This window comes from Acomys minous (assembly GCF_964271855.1).
Source record: "Acomys minous genome assembly, chromosome: 8".
Taxonomy (NCBI): Eukaryota; Metazoa; Chordata; class Mammalia; order Rodentia; family Muridae; genus Acomys; species Acomys minous.
The window spans coordinates 127205903-127218402 of record NC_140489.1 but is presented as its reverse complement, the minus strand read 5'-3'; the positions used below and the strand labels follow the sequence as shown (position 1 = coordinate 127218402).

Genomic DNA, 12500 nt, shown 5'->3' with positions numbered 1-12500 from the left:
CCTGAGCGTGTCGCATGTGGTCGGAGATGGCCGCGATGGGTCCGGCATCCGTCCCCTCCCGGACTTTCTGACCTTGCGTGTCCTCCCCAAACCTTTCCGGGTACCTGGCTGTCGTGTTCCGGCGCGCAGGTTTAAAGACCCCTGGGGAGGTCACCTCTCCGCCCACGGGATCGGGGGGGGGGGGTCGGCGGGGCCTGTAGGGACTCGGCATGTGGGTGTGTGGTCCTTCTCTTCCTCCTGTGGCTCTCTCCGACTCTTGCCCTCTTTCCCCCTTCTGTGGGATTATGACTGAACGCCTCTAAGTTAGAATCCTGCCCAGGCAGAACGATACGGCAATGTCGAAGTAGCCTCGGTTGGCCCCGGATAGCCGGGTCCCCGTCCGTCCCCACTGGCGGTCCGTCGTCATCGCTGTCGCGCGTGCGCCCTCTCCCTGGGGTGTCGCCAACGGCCTGCCAGCGGTCTTCCCCACCACACGTTGGGACCGGGGTCTGGTGCGGAGAGCCATTCGTCCAGGGAAATGGGGCGCGGCGGGAAAGGGGGCCACCCTCTCGCCTGTCACATCAGGGCAAGTTCCTGTGGAACCTGGCGCTAAACCAATCATATACGACCTGCTTCTGGGTTGGGGTTTCTACATTGCAGAGCAGCTCCCTCGCTGTTATCTACTGAAAGTCAGCCCTGGACACAAGGGTTTGTCTTGGCGGCCCGTCCGCAGTTCTCTCACTCCCCCTGTCTCCCGAACAACGGGTTCCAGTTTTTCCCCTCCGCCTCTCCAGGAGAAAGTGACCCCTGCCCGCGTCGCCACTGCCGCCTCTTCCTGCCCGCCCCCACTCCGACCCTGGCCAAGCCGGGGTGTGAGGCGAAGGCAGTGGCAGCAGTGTGACCGCTGGGGGGGGGCGGGGTAGGCTTTATCCATTTTGCATCGCTCACGCCCCGACCCGCCTGGAAGTTGGGGATCACCCCGCCCTTCTCCCCAGAGACCGGGTAGACCAGTAGTCCTACATGGGGAGTCGCGCGCTCTCATTTGGGACACCTCAGGTCGACCAGATGTCCCTTCTGGACTCTTATTTTTTAAAATAATATATTATAAAAAATATATATATATATATCTGTATACACAACTGATGCGAGTCCTATAACCATGGAGGTCGACCAGTTGTCCCTTCTGCCTAACTGCGGAAGTTTGATGAAGTTTGGTTTGTTTTTTTGTTTTCCCATGCCACTGGGGGGAGGGGGATGGGCGGGCTAATTACTAATTAATTAATTAATTAATTAATTAACTTATTTGTTTATTTATTTACTTGTTTATTTTTGTGTTTGTTTATTCATTCATTTGCCTAACTTTCTATCCATTTATTTATTTATCTGTCTATTTGTTTATCTATCTATCAAGCTATCTATTTGTTTATCTATCTATCTATCTATCTATCTATCTATCTATCCTATGCTTCTCTATCTGCAGATATATATACGGGCAGGCCAGAAGAGTGCACCAGATATCTTTCTCCTCCTCCTCCTCCACCTCCTCCTCCTCCTCCTCCTGCAGCCATTTATTAATAAATATGTGGTTAATTACTCAGTCTGTGAAGATCGAACTTTCTTTCTTTCTTTCTTTCTTTCTTTCTTTCTATTTATCTGTCTATCTATCTATCTGCACCTGCAGGCCAGAAGAGGGCACCATAATCTTTCTCTACCTCCTCCAGGAGCTATTTTATTTATTTACTTATTCATTCATTCATTCATTCATTCATTCATTACTTTCTCTATGTTTATATGCAGGCCAGAAGAAGACACCAGATCGCCTTGAAGAGAGGTCCAGTGTTTGCTCCAGAAATAGCAGACTACCATAGTTTTCTGTTTTGTTCCAGGTCTGATCACAGATACGCGCTCCCCCCCTTACTGTGTGTATGTGTGGGGGGGAGGTGATGTCATTTGCTGAAGGTGGGGAAGAGAAACAGGGAAAAGACATTGGGAAGCATTGTGTTATCTAAAACTTTGTGTGTTAGATGCAGGTCTCTCCCCCCCTTTCCCACCTCTCTCTCTCTCTCTCTCTCTCTCTCTCTCTCTCTCTCTCTCTCTCCCCCTCCACTTCCTGTCAGCATTTGTGGAATGGACACTTGCTTTATGGGTCCCAACTTGACAGCCGTTTTCTCTGCTTGCTTTCTTGCCTCCATGTAGGAGGGAGAGGCCAGAAGGAAGATTCTTCTTGGAGAAAAAAGCCAGCCCATCTGGACTGACGGATGAAACTTCATCCTCACAGCATAAGAAGACAACCCTCCCCTCCTGACCCATAGCTGGTACTCTCCCTACCTCCCAGCCCTCTTTCACTAACACTGACTCAATAAAATAATGTGAATAAATGGATAAAGAATTAGTTTCCAGGTATTTATTTGTTTCTCGGCTTGTCTGGCTGTGCTTGCATCTATCTGTGGACTACTGGTACTCACAAGGAGTGTGTCAGAACAGCCGGTACTCTTAACTGCTGAGACATGATTCTCCTGGTGCATGAGTTCAGTTTGCTTTCAGAGGGAATGTTTTAGAACTTGCCCCCCACAAGAAAAGGAAAACAACAACAACAACAACAACAACAACAACAACAAACCCTCACTTGCTCCAGTTGAAGATATAGTCTTTAATGTTTACTTAGAAAGAACCACCTCTGACTCCTCTAGTCTTCCTCTTGCAATGTAATCCCACAATGTGAGGATAAAAATCAAAGGAAGGCTTTGCTTGACTCACTGTTTCTTTCAGAAGTAAAGAGGAACACCCACCCCACCCCCCAAACACACACACACACACACCTCTTTGCAGACTGGTTAGTGTCCACTTCTTCCCGAAGAAAAGTGATTTTTCCACCCTTTTAGGAGGGGTGGAGGGTGGGAGGGTTCAAGATAGAGGTTTCCCCTGTGTGACAGCTCCTGGAAGTCACTCTGTAGACCAGGCTCATGGAGATCTACCTGCCTCTGCCTCCAAGCTGAGTGCTGGCTAGACTTTCCACTGATGTGTGGAGAGAGCTGCCCAATTTATAGCTCACCTTTTGAGTACGAGGGGGGGTGGGATGGTTCTTTACCAGTGGAGACCAAGATAGGTGAGGTCCTCCTGGTGTTGAGAGAGACCTGTTCCTGTTCCTGTTCCTGTTGGATCGCATACCTATATTTTTGTTTCAGGCACACCAGCCACATCATCATTTCTGGGCTAAGGTTTGGATTTTGTATTTTATTTTATTTCATGAATGAGAAACTCTTTGGCTCGGCTGCGCGCAACTGCCAGGCATGCCGAGGGCTATCTTGTTCAAGGAGCTCATTAGCCATGTGGGCTTTCTTGGAGGTGATCCTGTACTGTGATGCATCTCCAAAATTGCTTCCGACTTCTAAGAACAAGGCAGGCATGAAAGTGTCAGATAACCTTAGACCTGGAGTTAAAGACAGACAGGTGGGAGCTGCCATGTGGGAGCTGGGAATTGAGCAGACAGTGCTCTTAACCACTGAGCCGTCTCTCTCCAGCCCCCGCCCATCTTTGTTTTTCTTTTTCTTTTTTCAGTTTCTTTTAACCAAGCACACTCTCGATGGATGAAAGCGTACAGTTGGCTTAGACACTCGCTACCTGAGGGTTTCAAGACTGACTGACTGTTTGTTCGATTAGGTTTGCGGAGGGGCAGGACTCTCAATTTAATCGATTTTTAATTTCCTACCATGCCTTCCAATCATAGTTTCCTATCCCCAAACTCATCATGGTCTATATACAACCCAGTGAGGCTTTATTGTCCTCCTATGGCCCAGATGCATGGCAGGCCCTGCTACTTTGTTTCCTTTGGTTTGGTTTGACACAGACAGACAGAGAGACAGACAGACACGCAGGCAGGCAGGCAGGCAGGCTGGCTGGCTGACCAGCTGGCCTCGAACTCACAGTGATCTGTCTGCCTCTGCTTCCGGGGTGCTGAAAATTCAAGGAAGGCAGGCAGGCAGGCCATGCTTTTTGAAAAGTTTGAAAATCAGGCACCACACATAAGAACCATTTGGCTATTCTTTGAAAACGGACACTTTTCTTAGGAACACAAAGTTTAACCCAAAGTACGCAGAATGAATGGTATAACAACTTAAAATTGCTTACGGACAGAGAAAATACTTTCCTTTTTCTGGATTTTGGTTCCATTTTTTCCCATTTATTTATTTATTTATTTATTTATTTATTCATTTATTTATGTTTGGATTTTTTTTTTGAGACAGGGTCTCTCTGTGTAGCCTTGGCTGTCCTGGATTCGCTTTGTATACCAGGCAGGCCTCGAACTCACAGCGATTCACCTGCCTCTGCCTCCCGAGTGCTAGGATTAAAGGTGTGTGCTACCACGCCCAGCCAGTTATTTCTTTTAGTCAAGATTTCTCTCTCTCTCCCCCCCCCCCTCTCGTGCTGGGTATAGAATAACATTGATTTTCTGGGCTGGTTGTAGAGTCACTACTGCATTGCTAATAAATAGATTAAGTACTGACTGATGACTAATAAACATTAGAAGGTAGCTGGCACTCCCTAGACCAGGCTGCCTGACTCTGTGGTGATCAAATGAGGGAACTATGAGGATTGGTCTCCATTTGTCTGTCTGTGTGTGTATTATCTTTCTATCTCTGTATCTCTTTCTCTCTATCTATCTATATATCCATGGGTGTATGTGTGTATGTATCTAACATCTGTGTATTTATGTATTAGTATAGTACAGAGAATACACTAAATAAATGACTAGTTTAATCTTTTAAAATATTTGAGTAAAGAATTAAATATTTAGCCAGGCATGGTGGCACACACCCTTAATCCTATCTATCTATATATCTATCTATCTATCTATCTATCTATCTATCTATCTATCATCGATGTATTTACTTACTTACTTATCTACTTACACAGTGTTTAAATTATTTTGGAGACACAGTCTCTCTATGTATTCCTGCCTGTCTTGAAAATCGCTGTGTATACTGACTTAGTTTGGAACTGGAACTTTCATTGGGTTAAAGAAATTGTAGTTTTTTCTTGCTTGCTTGCTTGCTTGCTTGTTTGTTTGTTTCCAGATAAGGTTTCTGGTGTAGCCTTTCCTGTCCTGGACTTGCAAGTGCAAGTGATTCTCTCGCCTCTGTCTCCCAAGTGCTGGGATTAAAGGCAAAGGAAAACAAAACCAAAAACAAAGCCAGGCATGGCATAGTGCTGCATGCCTTTAATCCCAGCACTAAGGAGGCAGAGGCAGGCAGATTGCTGTGAGTTTAAGGCCAGCCTGGTCTACAAAGGGAGCCCAGGACTGGACAGCCAACGCTACACGGAGAAAACCTGTCTCGGGGTGCAGGGTGTGGGGGATATGGTAGTGGGAGACAGAAACAAAACAAAACACAAAATCTTGGCTGTCACACCAAACAGGTGGAGAGGGACAGCACCGCCCACCTCTGCCATGGCGCGTGCCAGTACTGGAGTGGCGGGGCAAATATTGCCCTTGTGATGGTATCATCCAGCAAGCACCACAGCGCCTCGATGATGCTGTGTTGTTCTCATAAATTATACTCTTTTCTGTGTGACAGCGCCTCAGCATTTAAACCAAAGAGAGCATTAAGCAAAATGAAATGGAGGCGGGCGGTGGTGGCGCATGCATGCCTGTTGTCTCAGAACTTGGGAGGCAGAGGCAGGCGTGAGTTCCAGGGCAGTAAGAGCTGTTACACAGAGAAACCCTGTCTCGAAAAACCACAAAAAGAAATAAAATAAAACGAAATAAAAGTAAAAAATGCCTCAGGAGGAGTTAAAAGCACTGGCTGCTCTTCCAAATGTCCTGAGAGGCAAGCAGAACACTCCACACTTAATCCAGAAATCAATCTAAAACAGAAAGAGAGAAAAACAAAATGAAAATCCCCAGCTGAGAGGGAGGTCTGGTGTGGCTCCCGTGATCTCATTTTTAAGAGAGCAAGATAGGGCTCAATGGAAATCTGGCGTGTTCCATGGGTAGATGGGGACCTCAAGGATCTAAACTAGAAATGGTTTGTTAAAGTGTACATATGTGATTTTTCTAAGACTTATATACACCCCAGCATGCAAGCGAACACACACACATCTTTAAAGATAAATAACAAAACAACCGATTCTGTCTTTGTAACTGCACTCATTGGAGCTTATCTTTTTTCATCATGTGTGTTTATGTGTGTTTGTTTGTGGGTGAGTGTGTGCCTGCAAGCATGCATGAACGAGTGCACAAGTGTTAAAAATTAATCCTCAGCTGAGTGATCAGTCACAGTCTATAGCTATGACAACCGCCTCTTACGTGCTGAGATTGTTTTTTGACCCCATTCTTCCTTTTTTACTTCCTACCTATCTCACTCCCAGCATCCATTTCTTTCCTCTTCAAGAAATGGACTGATTCCTGATATCACCTGAAGTCAGGCACTTCTAGGTCATGCTAGAGTGGACTAGGAAGGATCCCACACCATTTCATATAAATAGCACCCTGAACGATAACAACAGGCATAGGCTGCACTGTCTTTTGGTCTCTTTGCCCTCCTGTTTATGATTGAGCCTGTATGTGAACCCACACATTTCTTTCCCCTGTAAATTATATTCCAAAATAAATTACTGTTTGTAGTGGTCTTTTGTTGTTGTTGTTGTTGTTATTTGTTTGTTGGTTGCTTGGTAATTTGTTTTATTTTTTTCTTCTTCTCTTTTTTATGGAAAGAGTGGGTATACTTTCTATATCAGGAGAGAGAGCCTCCTCACACAATTCTCTCTCTCTCTCTCTCTCTCTCTCTCTCTCTCTCTCTCTCTCTCTCTCTCTCCTCCCCCCCTCTCGTGCTGGGTATAGAATCACATTGAATTTCTGGGCTGGTTATAGAGTCACTGCTGCATTGCTAATAAATAGATTCAGTACTGACTGATGACTAATAAACATTAGAAGGTAGCTGGCAGTACCTAGACCATGCTGCCTGACTCTGCTGTGATCAAATGAGGGAACTATGAGGATTGGTATCCATTTGTCTGTCTGTATGTCTATTATCTATCTATCTACCTACCTATCTATCTATCTATCTATGCGTGTATGTATGTATGTATCTAACATCTATGTATTTATGTATTAGTATAGTATGGAGAATACACTAAATAAAGGACTACTTTATCCTTTTTAAATAGTTGAGTAAACAATTAAATATTTAGCCAGGCATGGTGCCACATGCCTTTAATCCTATCTATCTATCTATCTATCTATCATCTATCTACTATCTATCTATCTATCATCGATGTATTTACTTACTTATTTATTTACTTATACAGTGTTTAAATTATTTTGGAGACAGAGTCTCTCTATGTATTCCTGTCTGTTCTGAAAATCGCTGGGTATACTGACCTAGTTAGGAACTAGAACTTTTCTTGGGTTAAAGAAATTGTAGTTTTTTGTTTGTTTCTTTGCTTGCTTGCTTGCTTGCTTGTTTGTTTCCAGACAAGGTTTCTCATGTAGCCTTGCCTTTGCTGGACTTGCAAGTGCAAGTGATTCTCTCGCCTCTTTGTCCCAAGTGCTGGGATTAAAGGCAAAGGAAAACAAAACCAAAAACAAAGCCAGGCATGGCATAGTGGTGCACGCCTTTAATCCCAGCACTCAGGAGGCAGAGGCACGCAGATCGCTGTGAGTTTAAGGCCAGCTTTGTCTACAAAGGGAGCCCAGGACTGGACAGCCAACGCTACACAGAGAAACCCTGTCTCGGGGTGGATGGTGTGGGGGTGGTGGTAGTGGGAGACAGAAACAAAACAAAACAAAACACCAAAACTTGGCTGTCACACCCACCAGGTGGAAAGGGAGAGCACCACCCACCTCCGCCATGGCCAGTGACAGTACGGGAGGGGCGGGCCCAATATTGCCCTTGCGATGGTATCATCCAGCAAGCACCACAGCGCCCGGATGACGGTGTGTTGTTCTCATAAATTACACTCTTTTCTGTGTGAGAGTCCCTCAGCATTTAAACCAAAGAGAGTATTACGCAAAATGAAATGAAGCCAGGCAGTGGTGGCGCATGCATGCCTGTTGTCTCAGAACTTGGGAGGCAGAGGCAGGCATGAGCTCCAGGGCAGTCAGGGCTGTTACACAGAGAACCCCTGTCTCGAAAAACCACAAAAAGAAATAAAAAGAAATGAAATAAAAGTAAAAAATGCCTCAGGAGTAGTTAAAAGCACTAGCTGCTCTTCCAAAGGTCCTGAGAGGCAAGCAGAACACACCAGTCTTATTCCAGAAATCAATATGAAACAGAGAGAAAAACAAAATGAAAGGCCACAGCTGAGAGGGAGGTCTGGTGTGGATCCTGTAGTCTCATTTTTAAGAGAGCGAGATAGGGCTCAATGGAAATCTGGCGTGTTCCACAGGTAAATGGGGACCTCGAGGATCTAAATTAAAAATGGATTGTTAAAGTGTACATATGTGATTCTTCTAAGACTTATATACACCCTAGCGTACGTGTGAATACACACACATCTTTAAAGATAAATAACAAAACAACCGACTCTGTCTTCGTAACTGCACTCATTGGAGATTTTCTTGTTTCATCGTGTGTGTGTGTGTTTGTGTGTGTGTGTGTGTGTGTGTGTGTGTGTGTGTGTGTGTGTGTGGGCGCGCCTGCGCATGCAAGCATGAGAGTTCATGTGTGATAAAAATTAATCCACAGCTGAGTGATTAGTCACAGCCTCTAGCTATGACCACCGCCACTGACGTGCTGAGATTGGTTTTTGACCCCTTTCTTCCTTCTTTCCTTCCTACCTATCTCACTCCCAGCACCCATTTCTTTCCTCTTATAGAAATGGACTGCTTCCTGATGTCACCTTAAGTCAGTCACTTCTAGGTCATGCTAGAGGTGACTAGGAAGGACCCCAATCCATTTCACATAAATAGTACCCCGAACGATTAGAACAGGCTTCGGCTGCTCTGTCTTTTGGTCTGGTAGGTCTCCTGTTCATGTTTGAGCCTGTATGTGAACCCACACATTTCTTTCCCCTGCAAATTATATAGCAAAAAAAATGACTGCTAGTTGTCTTTTTTTTGAGGTTGTTATTATTTGTTTGTTGGTTTTTGCTTATTTATTTTATTTTTTTCTTCTTCTATTTTTTATTGAAAGGGTGGGTATACTTTCTAGATCAGGAGAGAGAGCCTCCGCACACAATTCTCTCTCTCTCTCTCTCTCTCTCTCTCTCTCTCTCTCTCTCTCTCTCTCCCTCCCTCCCCTCTCTCGTGTTGGGTATAGAATCACTAGATTTTCTGGGCTGGTTATAGAGTCACTGCTGCATTGCTAATAAATAGATTCAGTACTGACTGATGACTAATAAACATTAGAAGGTAGCTGGCTCTACATAGACCAAGCTGTCTGACTCTGCTGTGATCAAATGAGGGAACTATGAGGATTGGTATCCATTTGTCTGTCTGTGTGTCTATTTTCTATCTATCTATCCATCTATCTATCTATGTGTGTATGTATGTATGTGTCTAACTTCTCTGTATTTATGTATTAGTATAGTACAGAGAATACATTAAATAAAGGACTAGTTTATCCTTTTTAAATAGTTGAGTAAAGAATTAAATATTTAGCCAGGCATGACAGCACAGGCCTTTAATCCTATCTATCTATCTACCTATCCATCTATCTATCATCGATGTATTTACTTACTTATTTTTCTACTTACACAGTGTTTGAATTATTTTGGAGACAGAGTCTCTCTATGTATTCCTGTCTGTCTTGAAAATAGCTGTGTATACTGACCTAGTTTGAAACTAGAACTTTTCTTGGGTTAAAGAAATTATAGTTTTTTGTTTGTTTGCTTGGTTGCTTGCTTGGTTGTTTGTTTGTTTGTTTCCAGACAAGGTTTCTCATGTAGCCTTGCCTGTGCTGGACTTGCAACTGGAAGTGATTCTCTTGCCTATGTCTCCCAAGTGCTGGGATTAAAGGCAAAGGAAAACAAAACCAAAAACAAAGCCAGGCATGGCATAGTGGTGCACGCCTTTAATCCCAGCACTCGGCAGGCAGAGGCAGGCAGATCGCTGTGAGTTTAAAGCCAACCTGGTCTACTAAGGGAGCCCAGGAGTGGACAGCCAACGCTACACCGAGAAACCCTGTCTCGGTTCTGAGGGTGTGGGGGTGCTGGTACTGGGAGACAGAAACAAAACAAAACAAAACACCAAAACTTGGCTGTCACACCGGCCAGGTGGAGAGGGAGAGCACCGCCCACCTCCGCCATGGCTGGTGCCAGTACTGGAGGGGCTGGGCCAATATTGCCCTTGTGATGGTATCTTCCGGCGAGCACCACAGTGCCCGGATGACGTAGTGTTGTTCTCATAAATTACACTCTTTTCTGTGTGACAGTGACTCAGCATTTAAACCAAAGAGAGCATTACCCAAAATGAAATGGAGCCGGGCAGTTTTGTCGCATGAATGCCTGTTGTCTCAGAACTTGGGAGGCAGAGGCAGGTGTGAGCTCCAGGGCAGTCAGAGCTGTTACACAGAGAAACCCTGTCTCGATAAACCACAAAAGGAAATAAAAAGAAATGAATTAAAAGTAAAAAATGCCTCAGGAGGGGTTAAAAGCACTGGCTGCTCTTCCAAAGTTCCTGAGACGCAAGCAGAACACTCCACTCTTAATCCAGAACTCAATCTGAAACAGAAAGAGAGAAAAACAAAATGAAAGGCCCCAGCTGAGACGGAGGTCTGGTGTTGCTCCTGTGGTCTCATTTTTAAGAGAGCGAGATAGGGCTCAATGGAAATCTGGCGTGTTCCATGGGTAGATGGGGACCTCGAAGATCTATACTAGAAATGGTTTCTTAAAGTGTACATATGTGATTCTTCTAAGACTTATATACACCTCAACGTGCATGCGAACACACACATCTTTAAAGATAAATAACAAAACAACCGATTCTGTCTTTGTAACTGCACTCATTGGAGCTTTTCTTGTTTCATCATGTATGTGTATGTGTGTGTGTTTGTTTGTGTGTGTGTGTGTGTGTGCTGACAAGCGTGCCCGACCGTGTGCACAGGTTTTAAATATTATTCCTCTGCTGAGTGATCCGTTACAGTCTCTAGCTATGACCACCGTCTCTGACGTTCTGAGATTGTTTTTTTGACCCCATTCTTCCTTCTTTCCTTCCTACCTATCTAACTCTCAGCACCCATTTCTTTGGTCTTCAAGAAATGGAATGCTTCCTGATGTCACCTTAAGTCATTCACTTCTAGGTCATGCTAGAGGGGACTAGGAAGGACCCCAAACCATTTCACTTAAATAGTACCCTGAACGATAAGAACAGGCATCGGCTGCTCTGTCTTTTGGTCTGGTTGGTCTCTTGTTCATGTTTGAGCCTGTATGTGAACCCACGTATATCTTTCCCCTGTAAATTATATTCCAAAACAAATGACTGCTTGTCGTGGTCTTTTGATGTTGTTGTTGTTGTTGTTATTTGTTTGTTGGTTGCTTGGTTATTTACTTTATTTTTTTCTTCTTCCCTTTTTTATAAAAAGGGTGGGTATACTTTGTATATCAGGAGAGAGTGCCTCCTCACACAATTCTCTCTCTCTCTCTCTCTCTCTCTCTCTCTCTCTCTCTCTCTCTCTCTCTCTCTCTCTCTCTCTCTCTCTCTCTCTCTCCCTCCTCCCCCCCTCTCTTGCTGGGTATAGAATCACATTGATTTTCTGGGCTGGTTAAAGAGTCACTGCTGCATTGATAAAAGATAGATTCAGTACTGAATTATGACTAATAAACATTAGAAGTTAGCTGGTACTACCTAGACCAGGCTGTCTGACTCTGCTGTGATCAAATGATGGAACTATGAGAATTGGTATCCGTTTTTCTGTCTGTATGTCTATTATCTATCTATCTACCTATCTATCTATCTATCTATGTGTGTATGTATGTATGTATTTAAAATCTATGTATTTATGTATTAGTATAGTACAGAGAATACACTAAATAAAGGACTAGTTTATCCTTTTTAAATAGTTGAGTAAAGAATTAATTATTTAGCCAGGCATGGTGGTACACGCCTTTAATCCTATCTGTCTATCTATCTACTATCTATCTATCTATCATCGATGTATTTACTTACTTATTTATCTACTTACACAGTGTTTAAATTATTTTGGAGACAGAGTCTCTCTATGTATTCCTGTCTGTCTTGAAAATAGCTGTGTATACTGACCTAGTTTGAAACTAGAACTTTTCTTGGGTTAAAGAAATTGTAGTTTTTTGTTTGTTTGTTTGCTTGCTTGCTTGCTTGCTTGTTTGTTTCCAGACAAGGTTTCTCATGTAGCCTTGCCTGTGCTGGACTTGCAAGTGCAAGTGATTCTCTTGCCTATGTCTCCCAAGTGCTGGGATTAAAGGCAAAGGAAAACAAAACCAAAAACAAAGCCAGGCATGGCATAGTGGTGCACACCTTTAATCCCAGCACTCGGGAGGCAGAGGCAGGCAGACCGCCGTGAGTTTAAGGCCAGCCTGGTCTACAAAGGGAGCCCAGGACTGTACAG

General features: G+C 44.2%; 2 long non-coding RNA genes across 2 annotated transcripts in view; both read left to right on the top strand.

The window, feature by feature from the left end:
• LOC311602770 overlaps nt 1–2354 on the top strand; it is a 2964-nt gene extending 610 nt beyond the window's left edge. Inside the window, exons 2-3 of the long non-coding RNA XR_014780841.1 lie at nt 1777–1865; nt 2176–2354. This is a non-coding gene — a long non-coding RNA (uncharacterized lncRNA). The remainder of the gene's footprint in view (nt 1–1776; nt 1866–2175) is intronic.
• LOC311602769 overlaps nt 1–12500 on the top strand; it is a 70565-nt gene that overhangs the window by 43257 nt on the left and 14808 nt on the right. The window lies entirely within an intron of this gene.